The sequence below is a fragment of the Thermobia domestica genome, chromosome 13 (genome assembly GCF_964235325.1).
Source record: "Thermobia domestica chromosome 13, izTheDome1.hap1.1, whole genome shotgun sequence".
Lineage (NCBI taxonomy): Eukaryota > Metazoa > Arthropoda > Insecta > Zygentoma > Lepismatidae > Thermobia > Thermobia domestica.
In genome coordinates, this window is record NC_137466.1 from 3688007 (window position 1) to 3712819 (window position 24813).

The 24813-nt window shown below is 38.4% G+C and overlaps 1 long non-coding RNA gene across 1 annotated transcript in view; it reads right to left on the reverse strand.

The window, feature by feature from the left end:
• Positions 1 to 24813, reverse strand: part of LOC145669105 (uncharacterized) — a 41400-nt gene that overhangs the window by 16271 nt on the left and 316 nt on the right. The window lies entirely within an intron of this gene.

The window sequence follows — 24813 nt, forward strand, 5'->3', positions numbered from 1 at the left end:
TGCGCAAAAAATAAACGAATAAAGGATTTTATGCTCTGTGGAAAAACAATTTTAGTGGGCTAAAGTCCCCACGCAAAATTTTGAAAGTTTACGCCCGAAAACCAAGAAGAAGTGAACCGAAGTTAATGAAATTGTGAACAGATTTTGCAGACGTAAAATGAGGATATGGGTTTCGTATTTTCCTGAAAAAAAAGGTTAAGTGGGTAACGGGCCCCTGCCAACCTTTGATCACGAAATTTGAAAAGTTCTAGTAACACTACGTCAAATGTGTGCAAAGGACATGAAAAATTGCAACGAAACTTAACGTATGGACAATACGTAAAAAACAAAGCAATAGGTTTTTTCTTTTTTTTCTGCGGAAAAGGGGTTTTAGGGGCAAAAGCTCCCTCCAAAAATTTTGAACGTTGACGCCCAAAAGGCAAAAACAAGTGAACCGGAGTGAATGAAATTGTGCAAAGATATTGTGGATATAAAAAGAGAGAATAAAGGTTACGTATTTTAGTGAAAGGGTTTGGGAGGGGCACGGATCCTCCAAACCTTTGATCACGAAACATCAAAAGTGCTAGTAACAGTATGTCATACGTTTGTAGACCAGATGAAGAATTGTAACTTAACTTTGTGTATGGACAATACGCAAAATAATAACTGAATACGGGTTTTCACGTTCTGCGGATCAACGATTTTAAGGAGCAGAACCCCCATGCAAAATTTTGGAATTTAACGCCCGAAAGGCAAAAAGAAGTAAACCGAAGTGAATGAAATTGTGCAAAGATATTGCAGACATGAAATTAAGGAATACGCGATTCGTATTTTTCTGGAAGAAACGTTTGGGTGGGGCACGGACCTCTCCAAACATTTGATCAGGAAATATCAAAAGTACTAGTAACAGTATGTCAGATGTGTGTAGAGGACATGAAGAATTGCAACGAAACTTTGTGTGTTGACAATTTATAAAAAAAGAAAAGAACACGGGCTTTTCATTTTCTGCGGAAAAACTGTTTTACGGGGCAAAACCTCCAACCCAAGTTTTGAAAGTTGACCCTTTTGAAAGTGAATTTTGCACACTTAGACATAAAATGTGGGTATACGAGTTTCGTATTTACTTTGAAAGGACGGTTATGAGAGGCACGGACCTCTCTTAACATATGATTACGTAATATAAAAATTGCTGGTAACAGTATGTCATATGTGTGTAAACGAAATGAAGCATTGCAACATAACTTTGTGTATGGACAATACGCAAAAAATAAACGAATAAAGGGTTTTATGCTCTGTGGTAAAACAATTTTAGTGGGCTAAAGCCCCCACGCAAAATTTTGAAAGTTTACGCCCGAAAACCAAGAAGAAGTGAACTGCAGTGAATGGTATTGTGAACATATATTGCAGACGTAAAATGAGGATACGGGTTTCCTATTTTCCTGAAAAAAACGGTTGGCAGGGACACGGACACCTCCAAACCTTTGCTCACGAAATATCAAAAGTGCTAGTAGCACTCTGTCAAAGGGCATGGAGAATTGCAACGCAACTTTGCGTGTGGACAATACGCAAAATATAAGTGAATACGGGTTTTTATTTCCTGCGGAAAAACGGTTTTAGACAGAAAGGCTCCCACCAAAAATTTTGAAAGTTTACGCCCGAAATGGAAGAAGAAATAAATTGAAATGAATGAAATTGTGCACAGATATTTCACTCATAAAATAAGGAAATACGGATTTTGTATTTTCCTGAAAAAGAAACGTCTATGTGGGTTCAGGGACCACTCCAAATATTTGATCACGAAAACATTGTAAGCGTTAAAGGGGCCTCCTGAAATACTATAAAATAATATATACTGCTTGTGCTTACTGTTGATGTGCCAAATTTGACGAAATTGAATAGATACACTTGTGGAACGCGAAAGTCTTATTTTAGATATGAAATATCTACACAGAATTTCATTCAATTCTGTCCACTCCTTCCGCCACCGGACGCCTCAGTCCAGTAAAAAGTATTTCCTTCTTTTCCGGAAAATACGAAACACGTATTCCTTCATCTTACCTCTACAATATTTGTGCACAATGTCACTCACTTCTGTCCACTTGCTTTTGCTTTTGGGCGGCAATTTCCAAATTTTGGGTGCGGCCCTTTGTCCCTTAACCTCTTTCCGGCAGAAAATAAAAAAACGCGTTAGTTTTTTTTGCATATTGTCACTACACAAAATTTCGTTGCAATTCTTCATGTTTTTAGGCACTTCTGGCATACTGTTATTAGCACTTTTGATATTTCGTGATGACAGATTTAGTGGGGTCCTTGCCCCACCTAACCGTTTTATCCAGGAAAATACGAAACCCGTATTTCTTCATTTTACGTTTTCAGTATCTGTGCGCAATTCCGTTCACTTCGGTCCAGTTGTTTTTGCCTTTCGGGCGTCAACTTTAAAAATTTGGGGTAGGGTTTTTTGCCCCTCTAAAGTAGCTTTACCGCAGAAAAGAAAAATACACGTATTTATTTATTTTGTGTAGTATCTACCTACCAAATTTTATCGAAATTCGAGTGTTACACTTGGGAAGTGTTACTTGTCAGTCATTGTAGAATTATTTCCCTTGTTTCTCCATCAATAAAAAATTGTGTGACAAGTAAGGGGTCTAAATGGATGAACCGAGTTGCGGGATGAGACGTAGCGCGACTGGTAGAGGATGTGGAACGTTATATGTGCTGAACGTCATAAGAAACGTAGGGGGTCAAAATTGATGGGAGAAGGGATATGCTATGTTATTGATATACATCAAATAAACTGTTGAATCGTGAAACAAGTGAAAGATAGACAATGCAAACGGTGGTAGTTTCACATATTGAGAAAAGAAAAATGGGCAGAGTAGATCACGAACCTCCGGCGCTATTTTGAAATCTGTGATAGTTTTTGGAAATGGAAAGGTAGTGACATGATATATCAGTTAGGGACAGCATGTTCTCAAATGTCAATTATCGTTATCTATACTTAGTTGAAAGATTTAGGATAATCTTCATAGTTACTTACGAAAATCTAGGAGACTGACACTCGTATGTTGATATGTGAGTTATTTCTTGTCCATAATACGACTAATAATGATAAACGACTCACAAATCAAATTTAGCATTTCTTACAATCAACGTACAACTGTAGTTCTCTGCCTTTCGAAAATTATGAGTCCCATAGACTCCTTCTTTCTCAACGGTAACCCACCAACAAACTGTAAGCAATCCCTGTAAAATGATACGAAGTGTTTCATTTTAACGAACCACGATTATGCTGTTTAGGCTAAGGCAGACACTGATTAAGGCAAGTGAATGTTGATGGAAGATATGATGAAATGATAATGTGGAAGGAAATTGGGATATCCCGAGAAAAACCACACACGATACGATGGTGTCCACCACAAAGTTTCTTGGCTGAGGATCGAACCAGTGGCCCCACGAACCAGAGGCAAGATTTTTACCCCTGATTCACCGTGTCCTCCCCTTATACCTAAGACGCGGTTATCCAGTTAACAATAACTGACATAGAAAAACGTACCATTCTCACACTAATCCCACATTCTGACCGTTTGTACTTCTTGTATGTTGGCTTATCACACATTATTTAGTATATCGATACATCTGTCAGAATCATAGTGTTTCCTCCAAATCACAGTGGTGACTTAATGATAGAGCGCTACCATCTGGTGCGGGATGGAGCTCGTTCGATCCCAAACTATTAAAGTTTGTAGTGGATACCATCGTACCCGTGAGATTTCTCGGGATTATCCTGTTTTCTCCTACATTCTCATTTCACGAATTATTTCCCAAAAATTAACATTCATCTAGTACCTCTGCTTATTATTGGATCGAATTTCAGTTTAGCACCCCTTCGGTAGCAAAATTACATGAGATTTGGAGCTACGGATTAACGTGAGATCCGAACTGCTTGTGCTCCCGCCGCAAATCGGAGCCGGGTCTCCTATGCGGCAGTCGCAGACGCTACCCCATAGCCATGCTTGGTCTCTCTGTCTTCATTAGCCTAGAAGGCATAACTTTTAATCTTTACGGACTTCATTTTAATGATGTTCTTGTAACTTTGGCCGTGTTCTAAGATTCCTGTTAGTTGAGATATCGTATTAAATTGTAGTTAACTTGAGTCAGTCAACGTTTCATAAAGTATCCCAATAATTCTTCAGTTTCTATGAGGTGACCTTTGTGCTGCACTTGTACCATTTCGAATTGTGCATTAATGGTAGCTATGGCTAAAAATAATATACATTTCCTTTCCCCCGACTTCGATCCGACATTTCGTTCTCGAGTTACATTTTGGGCATTTTTCCGATTGGTTTTTGGCTGGTCATAGCGCCAAAAGGAAGCATTTGTGCACCCAGGTTATCTCATCTTGTCTCAGGAATCAGCTCCCAAACGTTGTCAGTGTTGTTTTGAAACACCCTTTATATTTCTATCCTGCCTCTGATAAGCTTATGTTTGCCAATAAATTTCCAGTGATCCCAAAGCAAATCAAAAGTGAACTAAATTCACTAAGTCGCCTTCCCCCTATGCTTTATTCTTTCATAGCACTTATTATATATTTATATTGTAGTTGACGGAGTTCGCCAATATTGATTGGATTATCTGGTTAAAATGCTAGAAGAGGAATTCCCTCTTTAGTATAGAAATTCCCTACTTGCATCCTACAGCCATATTAGGCTAGATGGGATTAGGTAAAATGGGAATTCCCATCACGCCTAAAATGGCGGACATTCTGATCGTGGAGATGTAAATGCAGATAAATCGTTAGCAAGGCAGGATTATGCTACATGGGATGGAATCATCTGAAAAGGTAGGGGACAGTAGGTAGCGGCATGACGTCAAGCCGTCCCCCATGCCTATCTTTGCCCATTGTAATTTCTTAGGAACTGGGGGATGCCGTACACATTTTTTGGAGGTGGGGGGCCGGGATCGCCCAAGCTCCCACGCACTTTTACCCCTGCTGCTAAGTATGAATTGCTGTGAGGACTAACGAGAATCATTATCTGGAAATAATAATAATAATAATAATAATAATAATAATAATAATAATAATAATACCAGTACTACTACTACTACTACTACTACTACTACTACTACTACTACTAATAATAATAATAATAATAATAATAATAATAATAATAATAAAGGATCTGAATGATAAAGAGGCTTCTAACAACAAATTGGAAAATATAATTTGTATAACAGAAAACTAGCCTTATCAGTTATTTTACTAAGAACTAAGCAACTGAAAACTAACCTTGCGTCTGTTTTTTTAACACAATGTTGCAAAGCACAAAACAACGCCTGTGGGCCTGTGGTCTGAGGAAGTTACATTTTGTCAATTTATGTTTAGCTATCAGTCAATCACACAGGTTCTTTTCAAAGCTGAATTTTACAAGAAAGGTTTTGTTCATCGGATAGGAAGCGAAGTCCATCGTATGTTGTAATCCCTTCCCCCTTTAGCATACTTTGTGAAATTTGACTTGTATACTGTAGTAAGTCACAGAAAAGAGAATGGTGTTTTTTTTAAAAAAATGACATTATCGAATAAGATTAACCGTTATCACAATATATTCAAGATGAAAAATATTCATTTAACAGTCGTCGTACTTAGCTGTCTGCAATCAAGTTCCCCTAATGTGATTTCTTCTTTACTAATAAGAGCTCCGAGTTTCTTCGTGGCAAAGTGGTTATCGTACGCGCCTTTTGCGTGAGAGAGCCGGGTTCGATTCCACCGAGAGCTAATGTAGTTTGGATTTCACGATTAATCAGTACGTCAAGTATTGCCTGAAAGGGCGACAAAATCAACCGAACTCATATTGACCACCATAGCAGATATAACTCTGAGGGGAATTTTGTCCCTGGAAAACCTCTCAAAAGCATCAACTGTACGAAATATGGCTGCAATGCAACATGTCTATCATATCCGCCTGTAAGCTCTGTGAACTAGTTTGCTTTTCATGTTTTCAGTAAACTAGACAGACATAGAATAGAGATTTTCTTCCAGAAAATTGCTTTCGAGGGGGGGTCACACAGCCCCTCATCAACGGGGAGTCTAGGGAGCCGGGCACACCCTAAAATTTTATATGAGAATGAAATGTGAGCATTAAAGTAGTCGGCCATTAGGATTTTGTTGCTTTTAGGATGATATCAGATTTGACTCCTGATGCAAGCTTAACTTTCAGTCCTGTTTCCTTTGCAGGTCTCGTCTCATACAGATTCTTTGAAAAACCTCTAAACATGTGTTATGACTAGTATGCAAATTAAAGTTTTTTTTCAGCAAAAGAGAAATTTCTTGCTTTAGACTCTGCCCTGTAATCCTGTTTTTCTGGAGGCGAGATAGTATGGTTGGGAACGGCCCATCAGATTCAAGCTCCGAACATACATTAAATAGAAATTCCTTTCTGTGCTTAGAGTTGTATGAGGACGAAAAACAAAAATATACAGATAGCTCCAGTAATAGATATTGTAGGAAAGAGATTTAAAAAATAGGTGGTTTTGAAATAGAGAAAGGACAGTACCTGAGCTTTATTAGTATTAGTAGCATATTTACCCGCTTTGCTGAGTTGAAATGAAAATTTAAATGCACAACTCCGTATTTCATGTGTGTAGTACCCGTGATATATGCTATTTTCGTTTTTGATGGCATCGATATAAACAGCATAGGAAAGAAAATTGATCATCTCGGCGACCCCAAAAATCATGGATTCGACACCAATATTGGTCATTTTCGGTAATTTATATGTATATTTCTTCCTCCCCCATGCTGCGGGCCACGGCAACTAAAGTGTCACTGTTCATCTCAGCGATCCTCCACAAATGTAGATTCACCACTAATTGTCGGTCATTTTCGATCATTTAAATATCTCTTCCTCCCTCTCCCCCAAGTTGTGGGGTTGAATTTGAATTTGAATGATATCGAAAGTATCACTGTTCATCTAAGCAACCCAGAAAACTATAAATTCGACACTGATAGTGGTCATTATCGACCATTTTTATATATATCTCTTTCTTCCCTTCCCGCAAAGTGGCGAAGCTGATTTTGCATTTAAACCGGATCGAAAATGTCACAGTTCCACAAAATGATCCCGAAGACTATGGAGTAGACACTAATATTGGTCATTATCGATTATTTATATATATAGCTCCACCTCCACCGTACTGCGGCACACGGTATCAGAATTGTCACTGTTAATCACAGCTACTCCTAAAACTATTGATTTGACACCAATATTAGTCAGTTTCGATCTATTTAAATGTTATCGCCCTCTCCTCCATTGTACCCTCCCCCTTCTCAACTATTAGGGTTGAACTTGGTTTAAAACAGCATCGGAAATGTCACTGTTTGTCTCATCGGGCCCGAGAACTACGGATTCAACACTAATATCAGTCATTTTTGATCATTTTTAAATTTCCCTCCCTCTCCCATTCCCTACGTTGGATCGTCAAAGTGAAACGATAAAAAACACCCAAGGCCCGACCCTCATATATGTTGAAAATTAGATCGAGATTTGGTTGGGTGGTTCAAAAGTTATTAGGTTTTGTTTTTATTTATACGTTCCCCTCTCCTCCCCATAGGATGTACCGTTAAAGTGAATTACAAAAAACATTTTTCCAGATCCAAACCTCATATATCTTGAAAATTTTATTGCGATCGGTCAAATGGTTCAAGAGTTATTGAGTTACAAAAATAGTCCGTTTCAGTCTTATATAAATTGATTTTTATATATCTCCACTCTTTTTCCGCCCCCACGTTGCTCCGTCATATTTAAATCACAAAGACGATCCCAGGCTTTAGCCTCATCTATGTTGAAAATTTGATCAAGGTCGGTCGCGTGGTTCAGGAGTTATTAAGTTTTATTTATTTTTACACCCCATCCCCCTCAGTTCTACTATCAAAGTGAATCGCCTAAAACCAGCCCAGCCGTGAAACTCGTTCATGTTATAATTTGATCAAGATCGGTGAAGCGGTTCGGGAGATGTAGAGTCACAAGATAGTGTTTTTCAATATATATATATATATATATATATATATATATATATATATATATATATTAGTAGTATCGAATCTAGATATTTTCCTACGGGGGCAACGTAAAATTTTACGGCACTTTCCACCAGCCCCCCATTTCCAACAGAACGGCGGATGTATCGCTTTTACAACTAGCAATCCTCTACATTGAGAGGTTTCCCAAATAGGCAGTACTGGCTTCGATATAAGGAAAAAAAAGAGTTTGAAGTGCCGGATCGGGGCTGTAAAAAGAAGAGTCATCTCTTTTTTAGCTACACCAGAGTTGGGAAAATTTCAATTGAATTAACAATTAACAATTAATCTGTAAATGTAATTGTTAATTGCAATTATCAATTGAAGTAAGTAACGGTTAATTGTTAATTGCAGTTGGCCATTAATAAAGGAGAATCAATTGCAATTATTCAATCGATTGAAAATAATTCCAGTGGAAAGTAATTGCAATTGAATTCAGTCATTCAACTGCAATTGGAATTAATTGGCAATTAATTCAATTGCAATTGATTTCCCCAGCAATTACTTTCAATTGATTAATCAATTGCAACTGATTTCTACTGATTAATTTTCAACAGTTCAAAGAGGGCGTGGGGCAATGCAAACTTTAGCAATGACCAACTGACCCACCACCCATCGTGACCCACGACCCACCGTGACCCACTCTGACCCACCACCAACCAGGAACCACTGTCACCAACTGTGACCCACAGACCCACCGAAACTCATTGTCATCAACTCTGACCCATGATTCACGCCCTCTTCTTTACTGACTAAAGAGTTTAAACTTCTAATAAAACAAGGCTATGCAATTATCACTCATTGGAGTTTAAATTTCTACGATCAATCGCTCAAGCACCGCTCCATTACAATATTGGTGGATCTGACCTTTCTAATATAAATAAAATAGAGTTTGTTTGAGTGCCTGTCTGTCTATCTGTGTGGGGCCTGTTGACCAGACGAGTGGACCGAAAGTTTTCAAAATTTTGTCACGGGTAGCTTGGTCGAGGCCCCAGATCAAGACGAAGAGCTTTTTTATATATATATTTCGTACTAGGGAGGTCTCAGGGGGACGTTTACCGGGACCGGCGTGGGGACCAGACAAGTTGGTCAAGAGTTATCAAATTTTGGCCACGGATACCTCGGTTCAGCTCCCAGACCAAAACATTGCGTTTTGACTAATTCAAACCAGGGGTTCTCAGGGGGCGTTTACCGGGACATGTAAAAGTATTAGAAAATGACCGATAGTGTCGATGTCATACTTTTCACGGTCGTTGAGATCAATGGTGAATTTCCGATCGCATTAACTTCCAAATTCACCCTATTCGGTTGCGGGCCGGGGGTCGACTAAGGGGGAGGGATACCGAAAAGCAAAAGTAATCCAAAATGTCAGCTATTAGTGTCAAATCCATAGTTTTCGCGGTCGCTGAGATAAATGGTGATCTTTTATTAGGTATGATTTTCTAATTCAGCCACCATTGTATGTGGGCCGGGAGTCACCGGGAGTGGAGAATTGCGAGACATGCAAAAATAATGGAAAATGACCGATATTAGTATCAAATCCATTGTTTTCGCGGTCGCTGAGATAAATGGTGATCTTTTATTAACTATGATTTTATAATTCAGCCACCATTGTTTGCGGGCCGGGAGTCACCGAGGATGGAGAATTGCGAGACATGCAAAAATAAAGGAAAATGACCGATATTAGTGTCAAATCCATTGTTTTCACTGTCGCTGAAATGAATGGTGATACTCCCACAGGCGTTGACTTCCGAATACAGCCCCTATCGGCTGCAGGCCAGAGGAGTTGTTTTTTTCAAAATTGAAAACAGGGGATAATAGCATATGTTAATGTCACATTCATAGCTTTTGCGGTATCGGCTGGTGGCCAGAGGCGATTTTTTTACAACTCCTACCAAGGGGGTCTCAGGGGGCGTTTACCGGGACATGTAAAGGTAGTAGAATATGTCCAATATTTGTGTCGAATCCATATTTATCGGGGTTGCTCAGATGTTTGGTGACCCCTCCGATATTGTTTACGTTGAAATTCAGCAACCTTCGGCCTTCCCAATGAAAAAACATGTACGTTGTTGGACATATATAAACACAAAATATATCCAATTTTATAAATGTTTCTTAACCCTCCAGAGGACGCATGTCGGTTGAAAAGACCAATTTGTGCCATTTTGGTCATTGCTAGTACGAGAAAGTATTTGGAGGTTCCCCGTCTCAGATACTCCTCAGGGAGGGGGTCAGCCAAGGAATGCAGGTGGTGATGAGGAGTTAGTTCCAAAGTCCCCGTCACAGTGACAACAACAACCCAAGGTCGGTCATTTCTACCGAAGCGCCCAATAACGTCCTTACATTAGATAGGTCGTTTACACCGATGCGCCCTAGTGTGTTTGTTTTTTAAACCTTTTTAGCCATGGACCCCAATGAAGAAAGGATAATTCAGGCCTTATTAGACAGTGTAAAAAAAGAAGAGAGACGATTGAATGTTACTCTTGAAGAATATTTACGAGCAGCAAGAAGAGTTCTTTTTTAGGAGAGTGAAGATGAAGACTTTTTGATATTGGACGAAGAGAATGAAGTTGATCATGTAACTCAAAGTGATCATAATACTGATAGTGAGGTAGAAGTTTATCGTGAAGTTGAAGCACACAGTTTTGTCGAAGAAAATGAACCTGAGGTAAGCTATTTATTATTATCTATTTGAATAAAGCCAAAGAAATAAAATTGCAAGACAATGTTAGTAATGGTGTAAATACTGTTCACACTTTGTAAGCAAAGACAAAATTTTATTCTTTATTTTCAATGGACTCTCTACTTTGAAAATGCTCTATTCTATGAGATTTTATTATGTTTGTGATGTATATCAGTGGGGTGATTCGTAAATTGAAATTTTCATTATACACAAAGTAACAAAACTACATTGAAACAACAAGTACCTAATATGTAATAAATTGTGTTAAGTTATTTTTCGAGCTACAACCAGTAAATAACAACCCTTGTACTCATGCAGAGGAAGAATTATTCCATATATATATATATTACATGCAGAAAATATAACAGTAAATATGTGGCAATAGCAAGTTTATAAATATCGTATGGCCTTTAGCGATGAGAGATCACTAAATGTGTTATACTAATCAGTTAGTCTATGCCATTAGTGGCAGTTATTCTTGCCTGATTTTTCCTGCACATTTTTTTCTTCTACAAAAGATTACCTGTAACTGAACTACAGGTTAGGTTAGGTTAGGTGTGTAAGGTTTATAGGTCATGGGTTGCAACCTCTGAGCTAGATCACTGGTCATCTAACAACATGCTACTAAAACCCAATAAGTTTCAATTGCTGTGCATACATTACAGTAATTCCTCCTTTATTTTTAAGATCGAGGAAACATCAACAGCTATGGATGGTGAAGAGGATACACCTGCAGACCATCATGTCATGCAGGATACCTCAGATCACATTGAAATACCTGCAACCAGAGGAAGAGGCCGAGGGGCTTGTGGAACAAGATCCCATGGACGAGGATCCTGAGGAAGAGGACAAAGAGGAAGAGGAGCTCAAGGTAGAGAAGCTTGCCCCAGGGGAGCACGAGGAAGGAGGACAAGGGGAGGTCGAGGAAGAGGAGGAGAAGGCCAAGCACAGGTCAGTGTTCTCAAGGAATTTACTAATGATGGACAAAGATATTTGGGAAAAGACCAAATTACTGAATGGGAAAAAAATCCAATTCCAAAAAGGGGACGCACCCCTGCAAGAAATATTGTAACAAGACTACCTGGTCCATCGAGATGTAAAAACTCCAATTGAATCATTTTCACTGTTTTTCTAGATGAACTAATCGAACGTGTAGTTTTACACACTAACAAATTCATTGAAGTTATCAAAAATAACTTTGCAAGAGAACGGGATGCATTACTCAAAAACGTAAACGAAATGAAGGCTTTACTTGGCCTATTGTTTTTAGCTGGCTTACATAAATCATCACTCGTCTTTGTTAAAGATCTTTGGAGTACAGATGGAACCGGCGTAGAAATGTTCAGATGTGTCATGAGAGAGAAGAGATTTAAATTTTTCCTGCGATCTTTGAGATTTGATGACATTGACACTCGCCCTTAAAGATTACAATTTGACAAACTAGCGGAAATGCGAGATATCTTTGATTATTTTGTTGACAAGTGTGTCAGGGCATATTCACCCAGTGAACGCGTAACAGTCGATGAAATGTTAGACTCTTTTCATGGTAAATGCCCTTTTAGGCAATATATGACTAAAAAACCAGCAAAATGTGGTATCAAAATGTTTGCCCTGTGCTGTGCTAGGACATTTTACACAGCCAGGTTGGAGGTTTACGCAGGTAAGCAACCAGCAGGTCCTCTTCAGCAAAGTAACAAAGTCATCGATATTGTAGATAGAATTGTACAGCCAATAGTTGGTACTGGGCGAAATGTGACAGTAGATAATTGGTTTATGTCAGTTCGAATGGCCAACCATTTGAGGGACGACTACAAGCTGACTGTTGTTGGTACAATACGCAGTGACAAACCACAGCTACCACTGGTATTTAAAAGTTCAACCGATCTACCAGTGAACAGCAGTATGTTCGCATTTCAGCCCTCAACTACTGTTGTTCTCTACAAGCCAAAGAAAAACAAAAATGTTCTTCTTCTTTCGACGATGCACGAGACAGATTCTATTGATCCCACCACTGGTAATGCTGTAAAACCTGAGATCTTAACATTTTATAATCTAAAAAAGAGTGGGGTTGACGTTGTTGACAAAATGAAAAACGAATACTCAGTGTCTAGGATCAGTCAACGATGGCCTCTGACCATATTCTTTTCTTTGCTGAATATTGGTGCGATAAATGCGATAAATGTCATCTTGAACTCCAACATAGAGGAACGAATGACCCGAAGAGAGTTTTGAAAGACTTATCCTGGGCACTTTGCGTTGACTACGTAAAGTCAAGGGCGATCATTAAGCAGGTTCCTAAGGACTGCAAGGAAAACATCAAAAGAATCCTGCAAGTGAGAGGCGAAGTCCTGCCGAACGAAGCACCACCAGGTAGACGTCCAGCACCAAACGTTGAAGGTCGTTGTGGATTTTGTGATTCCTACAAAAACCGCAAAACCAAGACTTCATGAGCTCGCTGCAAGGTATACATTTGCAGAGAACTTATTCAACCTCTTTGTGTGGCCTGTGATGCAAATGACGGAGAAGAAAGTGAAGATGATCAAGCTTAAGTTTTGTGACCAATAGAACCCTGCTATTGTGTTACTATGGACCTCCGCTGTTTCCTTAACATCCTATCTATAGACATATAATCAGAAAATGATTTATTAGCTATAAGTTCGTATTAATCTATATCTTATGAAAAGATACATATATCCATTATATTTTGATTTATAAAGTTCAACAATAAAAATTATTATACCACTTGATTTATTTTTACCGTATGCAATTTGTATTTTTATAATGTAAAATTTGCTTTGTACATCAGTAAAATAATTCATATATCATGTCTTGCACTCATTTTCCTTGATTTCCATCAATTCTCTGTTTTTGTTTAAGGAAAAATTTAACTAGGTCAAAAAGACCGATGCGCCCATTCGTGTCCGTAAGACCGATGCGCCCTCTCGAGGGTTAATTGTTCTTCCGTTGATCAGTTTGTTTACATTGATATTTAATCTGATTCGTGCGAAGAAGGGGCGTAACAGCTAGTACGAAATGTTAGTGTTTCTCATGGACCAAATTACAATGAATTAAATTATATAGAAAACTATTATAATTATCATTGATAATTATTTCCTTGTTGAATTAATGATACTTTTCAGTGAAAAAAGGAATAAAATTTGAAAGTCCAAAATGAAGGTAAAGGAGACCAACGTAAATGAAAAAAGTATAAAATTTTTCATGTAATTAAGCATACCGTACAAACTAAAATTTCCATTTAATTAAGATTAATGTACACATTTCGTGTTCCTTTTCCCCACAACTTAATTTACTTGTGCTCTGAAAGCTGAACACAAGCTTCAGCAATTATTATAATAGAAAGTAGTTGATATATAATGCGAAGCACTGTATTTTGTTTCTTAATTTGTTTGTCAACTAATATCGATCATTTTCGATTATTTTTTACAAATCAACCCACTACTAATTTCCCATACGTAGAATGTCCTCCCTTCCATAACAGAGATTTTAAAAAAATATCAAGGGCATGTTCTGTTTCCTTTTACCTCCATATATTGATGTTGAGTTTCGTGTCGATCCGAGTTTGGCAAATAGCTCCCTCGTTCAGCCCGTTTTAACTCGTTTTTAATCATCACGTGATTATACTGGAAAGAGAAACCGTGAGAAATGTAACCAGTAATGTGGAATATTTTAGTGGTGCTCACGACAGGGTTGCATTTTGTGTCGTACTTTTAATGCATCTCGAGGGGTACTTTTAATGCATCTCGTCTCGTCTCGATAGCGAAATGACTATAAATTAGATAGCGTCAAATGCCGTGAGCAGCGGCGTCATTAACTTGTTCCGCCACCAACGAATTTCGAGATGATTTCTTTTGCATAATTTTGTGCCATTTTGTACGCCTATTCTCACTTTTTCTGCGTCACCGCAAGTGGGTCAAATTGGGCCTACAAATATGGCGAAACAAGTTAATGCTGATCCGACACCAACGAATTTCGAGGTCTTTTCCTTCACCTCTTTTGTGCGCGTTTTGTGCGCTTTTGTGTGCCTATTTCCACGTTTTGTGTGTCGTCGGAAGTGGATCAAAAGGGGCCACCATGGTGGGACAATAATGAATTACTGCTCAGCCACCAACGAATTTCGAGCTGCCTTCTTTCGCATCGTTTTGTGTGTGCTTTTTGCGCCGTTTTGTACGCCTATTCTCACGTTTTGTGCGTCACCAAAATGAGTCAAAGTGGGCCTACAAATATTTCGGAACATATTAATGTTGCTCAGCCACCAACGAATTTCGAGTTTCCTTCAAATCGCTTAGAGCATGTTTTGTGTGCTTTTCTGCGCCTATTTCTACCTTTTGTGCGTCACCGGATGTGGGACAAAATGGGCTTCCAAGATGGGACGAAAATGACCAAGAGTTCCGCCACTATCGAATTTCGAGGTCGTTAATTTCACATCTTTCATGCTTGTTTTGTGCCGCTTTGTGCGCCTATTTGGACGCTCTGTGAGTCACTAGAGGAGGGTCAAAATGGGTCTCCAAGGTGGAACGAAAATGACCCACTGTTGCGCCAGTATCGAATTTCTAGTTCGTTTCTTTCGCAACGTTTAGTGCCATTTTTGTGTCGTTTTGTGCGCCTATTTCCACGTTTAGTGCGTCATCGGAAATGGGTCAACGTTATCCTATAAATATGGTGGAACAGGTTAATGCAGTTCCGTCAGGAACGATTTGAAGTCATTTCTTTCACATCGTCTTGTGCGTGTTTTCTACCGTTTTGTAAGTTCATTTCCACGGTTTGTGAATCAGTGGTAGTGGGTCAAAATGGGAATTCAATGTGGGAAGAGATATGACCCACTGTCCTACCAGAATCGAATTTCGAGGTCGCTTCTTTCGCATTGTTTAGTGCATGTTTTGTACCGTTTCTGGCAATTTTCACATTTTCTGCGCCAAAGAAAGTTGGTCAAAGAGGACTTACAAATATGTCAGGAAAAACATATTCATCCCACTTTCAAGGCCCATTTTAACCCACTTCTACTGACGCAGAAAGCGAAACAAATCCCACTATACTCGTACGCCATATTGACCCATTTTTGTTGCCGCACTAAAGTCTAAATAGGTGCACAAAACGGTACAAACAGGCACTACACGATGCGAAAGATAGCGTCGGAGCAATGGCTCTTTTTTGTTATACCTTGATGGTTCATTTTGATGCATTTTAATGTTGCTCAAAACGGGGAAGTAGGCGAACAGAACGGTACAAAATACACACTAAACGATGAGAAGGAAACGTCCTCCAAATTCGTTGGTGGCGAAACAACATTAACTTGTTTCGTTATGTTCGTAGGTCCATTTTGACCCACATCTAGTGACGCAGAAAACGTACAAAACAGGCACTAAACAATGCAAAAGAAACGACCTCAAAATTCTTTAGTGGCTTAACAGTGAGCCGTATAACTCCCACTTTGAAGGCCCGTTTAACTCACTTCCGGCGACGCACAAAACGAGGAAGTATGCGCAGAAAACTTGAAAAAAATAGGCAGTAAACGATGTGAATGAAACGACCTGGAAATTCGATAGTGGTGGAACACTGGGGCCTTTTCGTCCCACCTTCAAGGCCCATTTTGACCCTCTTCCAGTAACGCACAAAACTTCGAAATAGGCGCGCAAAAGGGTACGCGATGTGAAATTAACGACCCCGAAATTCGATAATAGCGGAACTCACGGTCATTTTCGTCCCATCTTGGAAGCCCATTTTCACCCACTTCCGGTGGTGCACAAAACGTAAAACTACGCGCTCAAAACGGCAAGGAACTTCCACTAAATGATTCCAAAGAAGCAACCACGAAATTCGTTGGTGGTGGAACAGCAATAACTTCTTCTACCATATTTTTAGGCCCATTTTGACCCACTTCCGGTGATGCACAAAATGTGAATATAGGCGCAGAAAGAGACACAAAACAAAGCACCTCGAAATTCGTTGGTGGCAGAAAAATTATTAATCACGCCGTGAGCACCAATATAAGTATATACTGTAGTTTTTACTATCAAGGCTCAGAACTACACGGTCTTTTTTTTTAGCCAAAACAGAAGCCCAACCGGGATAGTGATCTCGATCGGCTCACTGATTCAATTGAAAGAATAGCGTGTTCTAGTTTGGTTGGAATAACCCATCAGCTGGGCTCAATTGAGCCGATGGCTTGAGGCGGCTTGGTATGGGCGAGTCATTGACTCGGCTCGTTTGGAGCCAATAACTCGAACCAGCTCAGTTGAAACGAGTCCATCGGCTGGGTTCGAGTAAGATCAACTGAGCTGATGGTTGGCGTAAGCAATCAGCTCTGTTCGGTTCGGCTTGGGTGAGCCATCGGCTCGACCTTGCTCGGTTGGGTGAGCTGTTAGCTCGGCTCACTTCTCGGTTTGGATCGATAAGCGAATGAGCTCTGAGCGAGCCGCTTGAGTCGTTGACAACCCTAAAACCAGGTCGAGCAGTTTTGAGCATGTTTGGCTGGAGTCCTATAACTTTTAACAGTTATAGGTTCGAGCCGGAATACTTGCTTCTCCTGAGCTCAAATCCAGAACCTCGTAACCGATGTCCTTGCCTCGTGAAGATTTCTTGACGACCGAGATCGATAATCAACTATTTTTTAGTATTCAGATACAAACCTATATTCCATGTTCATACACGGTGTTTTAATAATAATAATCAGTTATTGTAGATGTAGTAGTATCATTGATAATTATATTGTCTATATAGGATATTTGAAGAGAGTAGCACTTGGAACTACACAAATGATTTAGCTTCAATTGGCTCGTTTTGGCTCGACTCGACTCGAAATCGTTCGGAATTCTAGTCGAGTTTGGGAAATTTTTCGAGCCGAGTTCTCGAGTTGAGCTCAAAGATGTCTGCTTCAAGTCGAGTCGAGTTTTAAAGAAAACTCGCTTGAACTCGCTCGTTCCCATCCCTATTGTATGTAGGACGGGCATATAGAGTTCTTTCGATGGGGATAGAACCATAAACATAATGAGCGGTATTCAGAAAGAATTCGTTAATCGAGGTTTATTACAGACTAGTTACTGGCATACTAGCTCTTTACAAAGGGAGGCCCACTTTTTGGTATTCGGAATCTACTTTCAGTGCAACTAAAAATATGATTTGGGTATGATTAACTTACATAACCCCAGTGCATCGGGTGAGAAAAATAAATATGGCAACTACGGATAAGTAGATGAGCGCATGCGTAGTCTGTAAAAATGAAAATACATGAAATACGAAATGTTGTTTCTCACGCTAAACCGTGGGTAAAAGATTAGCTTCTGCTCCAGATTAATTAGTGACATGTGATTACCTTCGTCAAATACTACCTCCTAATCAGGGTCTCTGTATATAATTTTGATAACCATTCTTTAGTTAACCATGTAGTATTGTTTTAATCGGACGTCAAAACGACTCTGCATAAGGCCAAATATATTTAAAATATACCGAGTCCCACCGCTATCTTCCCAGAGGGGCGAAAGGATGTTAGTTATCCAGTATTTCTTATAAGTGCCTTATTTGAAATACGTAAAAAACAGTAACAAGTGGACAACACAATATATACACATCTTCTTATCTTCAGTTTTAATTGCTGATTTCAATTGCAATTGACAATTACAATTAATAATTACATTTTTCAATTGTCAATTGCAATGAAAAATTAAAAGTTTCAATTGCCTGGTGAACAATTAACAATTAAAAATTGACGAAAACTTAATTGCAAATTTTATGATTGAATTCAATTGCAGTTGAAATTAATTGTCAATTAAAAATTGAAATCAATTGCAATTAATTTTCAGAGCAATTACTTTAAATTGATTGATCAATTGCAATTGATTTCAATTGATTTTGCAAAACACTGAGCTACACAACACTAACGGACGTTGTTAGAATATAAGAATACATAGATAGAAAGTCCTTCAAAATGTGCACTAGCCGTTTCAACTAGTTCGTCCTGTTCTGACTTCCTGATGGTATTTTCAGCGGCTTCAAAAGTGTCATATTGACAGGCTAATGCGAAGTGATTCCAAACACAAACTGGTCTCGAAGATTCTCGTCCAAGCAACAAATGTAGCCACAATATGATGATTGCTTTTTAAGATCTAGTACAAAGCTATTAATCGACTGATAAGGCTTCTGCTTCATGCTGTGGAATTGAAATCTTTCCGAAATAACGTTCACTTTTCCTGCATAATATGTTTTCATAGCTGTCTTGATTTCTTCATATGACTTTTCCGATGGTGAAGCTGGCCAACACATATTACAGATTTGCTCATACGCTTCGGAACCAATAACAGCAAACAAGGTTGAAACCTTTCTGTCATCTGGGATTTGCGTGGCTATACATAAATCTTCAAAGCGATCCACATGTGCTTGCAGGCGATCGGTTTCACAGTTGAAAGGTGGAAAATTTGGCAATGGAGACATTGTGTATCCTAGCTCTCTCTTTTAATCCTTCACTACAATCTGTTAACTTTAATTCTTCTTGGATCAATACTGGTATCCTAGAGGTTGAATCCTATCCTACCGTAGACTGCGCCAAAATTGTTAAATTAATATTACTTACTCGGAAAGCTTTATATTGTATCCAGATCACTTTGTTGGTATCTAACTTACTACAACAGTAATCTAATCAAAATCAATACTTCGTATATCCTCTTTTTCTCTATCTGTACCTTTATCTTAGCTTCATATAAATCTCTTAAATCAAATTTCTTATCATGATCATATCTTCTTGTAATCTTGAAACCCTGAATAATATCTTTCATAACATCAATGATCTAAATCTTCATCATATCTTATTTCTTACTATTTGCACATACTCATACCCATATTACCTTAGAAACGGCTAGTGCACATTTTTAAACATTTTCTATCTATGTATTCTTATATTCTAACAGACGTGACGGCCAACATGGCCTCGTATCACGTAGTCCATTTTTTAAAATTTTCAATGGTGACCTGCGTACGTATTTTGAACTGCAGAGGAAGGTAGGTTGTATGTATTAACATTACAAATGTATGAGCATAAAGGTATTGAAATTTGAAAGACGTTTAGGCCAAATTAAATACAATAAGTGATAGTATTTCCTTTTTAGGAGATTTGGCAGCTTGCCGTTACCTAAACGGCCGCTCGAAGCTTTTATCCCTTGCCCCTAGATCTGGCACAGATTATAGTATTGTAGGTGACTGTGATCATGGCTTAGTTATATACAAAAATACAGCAAGCAACTAAAACGTAAATATAGTGAGAATATTAACAACCCGCTGATTGTGCGGGCAGTTCTTCTTTTTTCCCTCAGCTGATCTATTGTGCCGCACCCAGAACACGTACAAAAGAATTGGCATCGCCACAAGCGAGTCCGCGTAAAACAAATACGAGCTGAAACTTGTGAGTAATTCTTCCAACCTACATCCAAGGTTTATTTATAATGACAAACATTATATTGTATATTTTACGTTAAACTTCGCTTAGAATATATTGTTATTCTCTCCAAGATTTTAAGTTCAATCCTCTTCTTTCCATTGTCTTCGTTGATAAAAACAAACTACCGTTCCTTTTACTTATTCGTGGCATGATTTTTTTTTCACACAGGTACTTAACTTTGAATTTAGCGTTTGACAGTAGCAGATACATACAAGCTTGATATTCCTCCGTGAGACCAACATCCACTAATCACTGAGTTTTGTTGCTCGCCACTAGATGGCAATATAAGATGCAGTTACGAAAAATGAGCAATTAACAATTTGAATTCAGAGATGTTAACGTACTGCGTTAGTGCTGAATCATATGTTTTCCTAAGATAATGTAATTTGTACTTACCTTTTTCGTTTCTCTACATTTTTCAAGCAGAAATAGACCAAATGCTTTTGATCTTCTGTAGCTCATTTTACTTTCTATTTTAAATAATATTAAATTTGGGTACCAAATAAATTAATTTTTACTAAGATACAGACAACCTAATAATTACACAGAAGAAATCAGTACAATCATCTTGAAACTCCGTCTCGTTTTGACTCAAAAGATGGAATTGTTTCCATATAAATCAATGGGGAACATTTTAAAAATGGCAGCGGTATTCAGTCCTCTTAAGTAGAAATTGTCGACGATAATTAGACATTTATAAACTATGAAGTAAAGTAAACAGAAACGCATCATTTTGTAATAAAATTGCATGGCGAGTGCATTTTATCTAATCGAAAGCTGTTATCGTCGAATATACACGATTAAAGGAGTTCTGATTGGTCAAATTAAAAATACCTCAGCCATTTATCCCTCTAGAGGCGAATTTTTCTTCGTCGCCACCTTGGGTATTACGTGTTTCTTATTTTTGTGAAAGAAAGAAAACCGTTTAGGTGGGACACAGACCCCTCAAAGACTTTGATCGTGAAATATCTAAAGTGCTAATTACAGTATGTCAGAAGTGCTTGAAGGACATGAAAAATTAGTACGGCACATTATGCAGGGACAATACGCAAAACATAAGCCAATACGTTTATTTATTCTTGCGGAAAAACCCTTCTATGGGGCAAAAGCCTCCACTCAAAATTTTTAAAGTTGAAGCCCGAAAGGCCAGAGGAAGTGAACCGAAGTGAATGAACTTTTGCACAGATATTAAAGACATAAAATGAGGGAATACGGGTTTCTTATTTTCTTGAAGAAAAAAAAGTTTAGGTGGGACACAGACCCATCCAAAACTTAGATCGTGAAATATCAAAAGTGCTAATAACAGTATGTTAGAAGTGCTTGAAGGACATGAAGAATTGGAACGACATATTCTGTAGGGACAATACGCAAAAATAAACGCATTTTTGTTTTCTGCGGAAAAACGGTTTTAGTGGCAAAAACCCCCACCGAAAAATTTTGATATTTGAGGCCCAAAAGGCAAGAAGAAGTTCTCCGAATTGAATGGCATTGTGCACAGATATTGTAGACGTAAAATGAGATAATTAGGTTTCGTATTTTCCTGAAAAAGAAAACGGTTAAGTGAGTCACGAACCTTTTAAACCGTTGATTACGAAATATCAAAAGTGCAAATAAGGATACGTCAGAAGTACGTAAAGAATATGAAGAATTGCAACAAAATTTCGTATAGGTACAATCTGCAAAACAATACATTAAACATGTTTTAATATATATGGAAAAACAGTATTGGGGCCTAGGCCCTATCAGAAAAAAAGTAAATATTACCGTAATAGCGCAGAAAAGAGTGGGCCTAAGCAAATGAAATTGAGTATAGATATTATATACTCCCTATGTAAAATATAGCATTTCGTGTTTCTCAAGTACCCCTATCCGTTTTGCTTCAAATTTGGCTGATAAACAGCAAACTGGACATAAATAGACACATGTTCGTGTTTATGCGCAAAATCTTTTTAAGGATTAAAGCTGCATCCTGAAATGCTATAAAATACGCTATGCTGTTTGTGTTTATAGTCGATCTGCCAATTTTATGAGATTCTTTTTTGGGGGTACGAGAGAAATGTTTTTTTTTCTGGTATCTCTTTCTTGCCATTCATCTGGTTTGAACTGCTTAAGTAAGATCATTTTGTAATTTTGATGTCATTTAATTGCATCACGATAATAAAATTAACATTCTTAACAATTTGTTTTATTCTCTTATTTGCAGTTCGCCACACTGATATATTTGTTACAAAATTGAAGTTTGATCTAACGCCTTTTGAATTTGGAACGAAGGCAACCGCCGAGTTTTCTGGTTTGCTTGCTATTGCAGGAAAAATAGAATTGCAGGTGGTAATGCACTTTCGGAATCGTGTATACAATTATTATATACAATATACGATGGATGTACGTTTACAAATCGTTGGAACAACTTCGTCGAGAAAAGCCACATCTATTTCGGATTTGGGGGCAGCGGTGGCTCAGTGCTGGAGCGTTCACCTCTGGTGCATGGGGTCCCGGGTTCAAACCCTGCTCCCGCCAAGTGAACTTTGTGGTGGACAAACACCATGTACGTGGGTTTTCTCACGGTTCTCCCGTTTCCTCCTACTTTCCACATTCCACCATTTCATTCATTTCTCATAATCACCGTCTCCTTTAGCCTAACCGGCATAACCGTGTATGTAAAACTCAAAGATTTCATTTTCTATTTCAGATTTAAGTCATTGAGAGCTTGTATTTTTACTGGTGATTGGATTCCGTTAATATTTATAATTGCTAGTTTTAAGATAGTACACATTAGTATGTGTATAAAAGGTGTCGAATTTCAGTAACACACTTAATAAACCACCACTGTTTGTCTGCAAGAATTGATTTGCTGAACGTTTAGGTAGGACTAGAAAATGTCCGCGACTCACCTGAGGTAGGAACTTCGGCATCAGGTATATGTTCAGAAGTCACTAATTTCGCTACAGATGATCGGGTGATTATAGGTGATACTTCTGAAAGTCCCTGATTCGTCTTCTTAGGTTGTTTGACTTGAGCTATAGCCGTTCCTGCTTTCTTCTGTTTCTCGTTTTGTGAATCTTCCTGAAAATTCCGGACATCATGTCCTTTCTTCCCACTAGGACCACTCACAGGGGAGAAAAAAGAATATTTTTCCTTGGAGTGAAAGGTCAACATGGGACATAAAGTGGAAACTTCTGATACACTAGAAATGCACTGTAGATTCAGATTACCATCAACAACACTAGGGTAGGAGAAAGCACTTTCTAACAATACTTTCTTTGTATTCTGCTTATTGGCTGTGTGAGGTTTCTGTGGCAGATCTGACTCAGCCAGTGGAGAAGCAGCATGAAAAACTGGAATGGCGGACGGTGAGGCCCTGTTGATTGTCACTAACATTCTGGGCATTTTAATTATCAGAAATTTCTCCGGAACATGGTTGGTTAGGAACGCTAGTATTAAGCACTATCGGAGCAGTGGCTATAGGACTGCCCTGTATCACAGGGGTAGCAAGAGCAGTCATTAACTTTAGAAAGTCCACATCTGTAGTTAAAGTAGGCAAATTAACAGGTTTAACCACAGTAATGTCTCGGGTTTGCGACTCTCGAGATCGTTCCTTAACACTTCCACTGTGTTCTGTGGTTTGTTGAAACAACGGCCTCTTTTTGACACTCATAACTTTGATCTTGTAAATGATCACTTGATTGACAATAATAACAATTACTGTCCTGGAGGTATTAAGTTACGAGGAACCTTTGGTAACGAATAACAATAAATGAGAGTATAGGCCTTAACAAGTACATAATCACAATCTTTCGTCCACAGCTAACTTTGTAAATAAGGATATCGTCATAAATTTCATCTTTGATACTTTTACACTCTCCATAGAAAGACAAAGGACGGGTGACATTAGTATCACTATATTCCGTGGGAATAATGTACTCACACGTCGGTTAAAGGACGATCAGCTAATTCTAATGTGACTTTGTATGTTCCATTATCGTCTTGAAAATTAACACTATCGCCATATGCTCGTAACAGTTTGTCATACAACAAGTCCAACAATAACTTAATATATACACATATTTACGATAAATATCCAATTCGAGACTTAATATTTGTTCTTCCTTTAACAAAACGTGCTTGAAATAAACTCATGGATTTTGATTTTGGAGGGACGGTTAAGAATCGCACGTAATCCTAATTTTAATGTATTCACGCTTTCGATAGACATGTTGAAATTCTAAATAAAGCTCACTCTTCATCACAGGTTGAATGATATTAGAACCAAATAAAACGTAAATTCCAATCAAAAATAAAATATACTAGGCGCATTCAATGTCACTCGCACGGTAAGACACTGGACAGAGCACCAGCGAAAGACGTGCTACCTCATAGGCACCGAACACGCAATTATACCACTGAGCCACCTCGCCCCCGCCGTAATAAATTGATCTGAGTATAGATTCATAGTGCAATCGCACTCTTCCCACCTCAAATATGTGTTACAGGTGTATATTCGTATAAACATTTCCAAACTGGAAAAGATAACATTTAGTAGAATCCTTGGAACTAATCACAGTAAGACAACGATAAAATATTGAGATAAATTGGACAAAATGGTACAACTTACGGATTATTAACACCTATGTT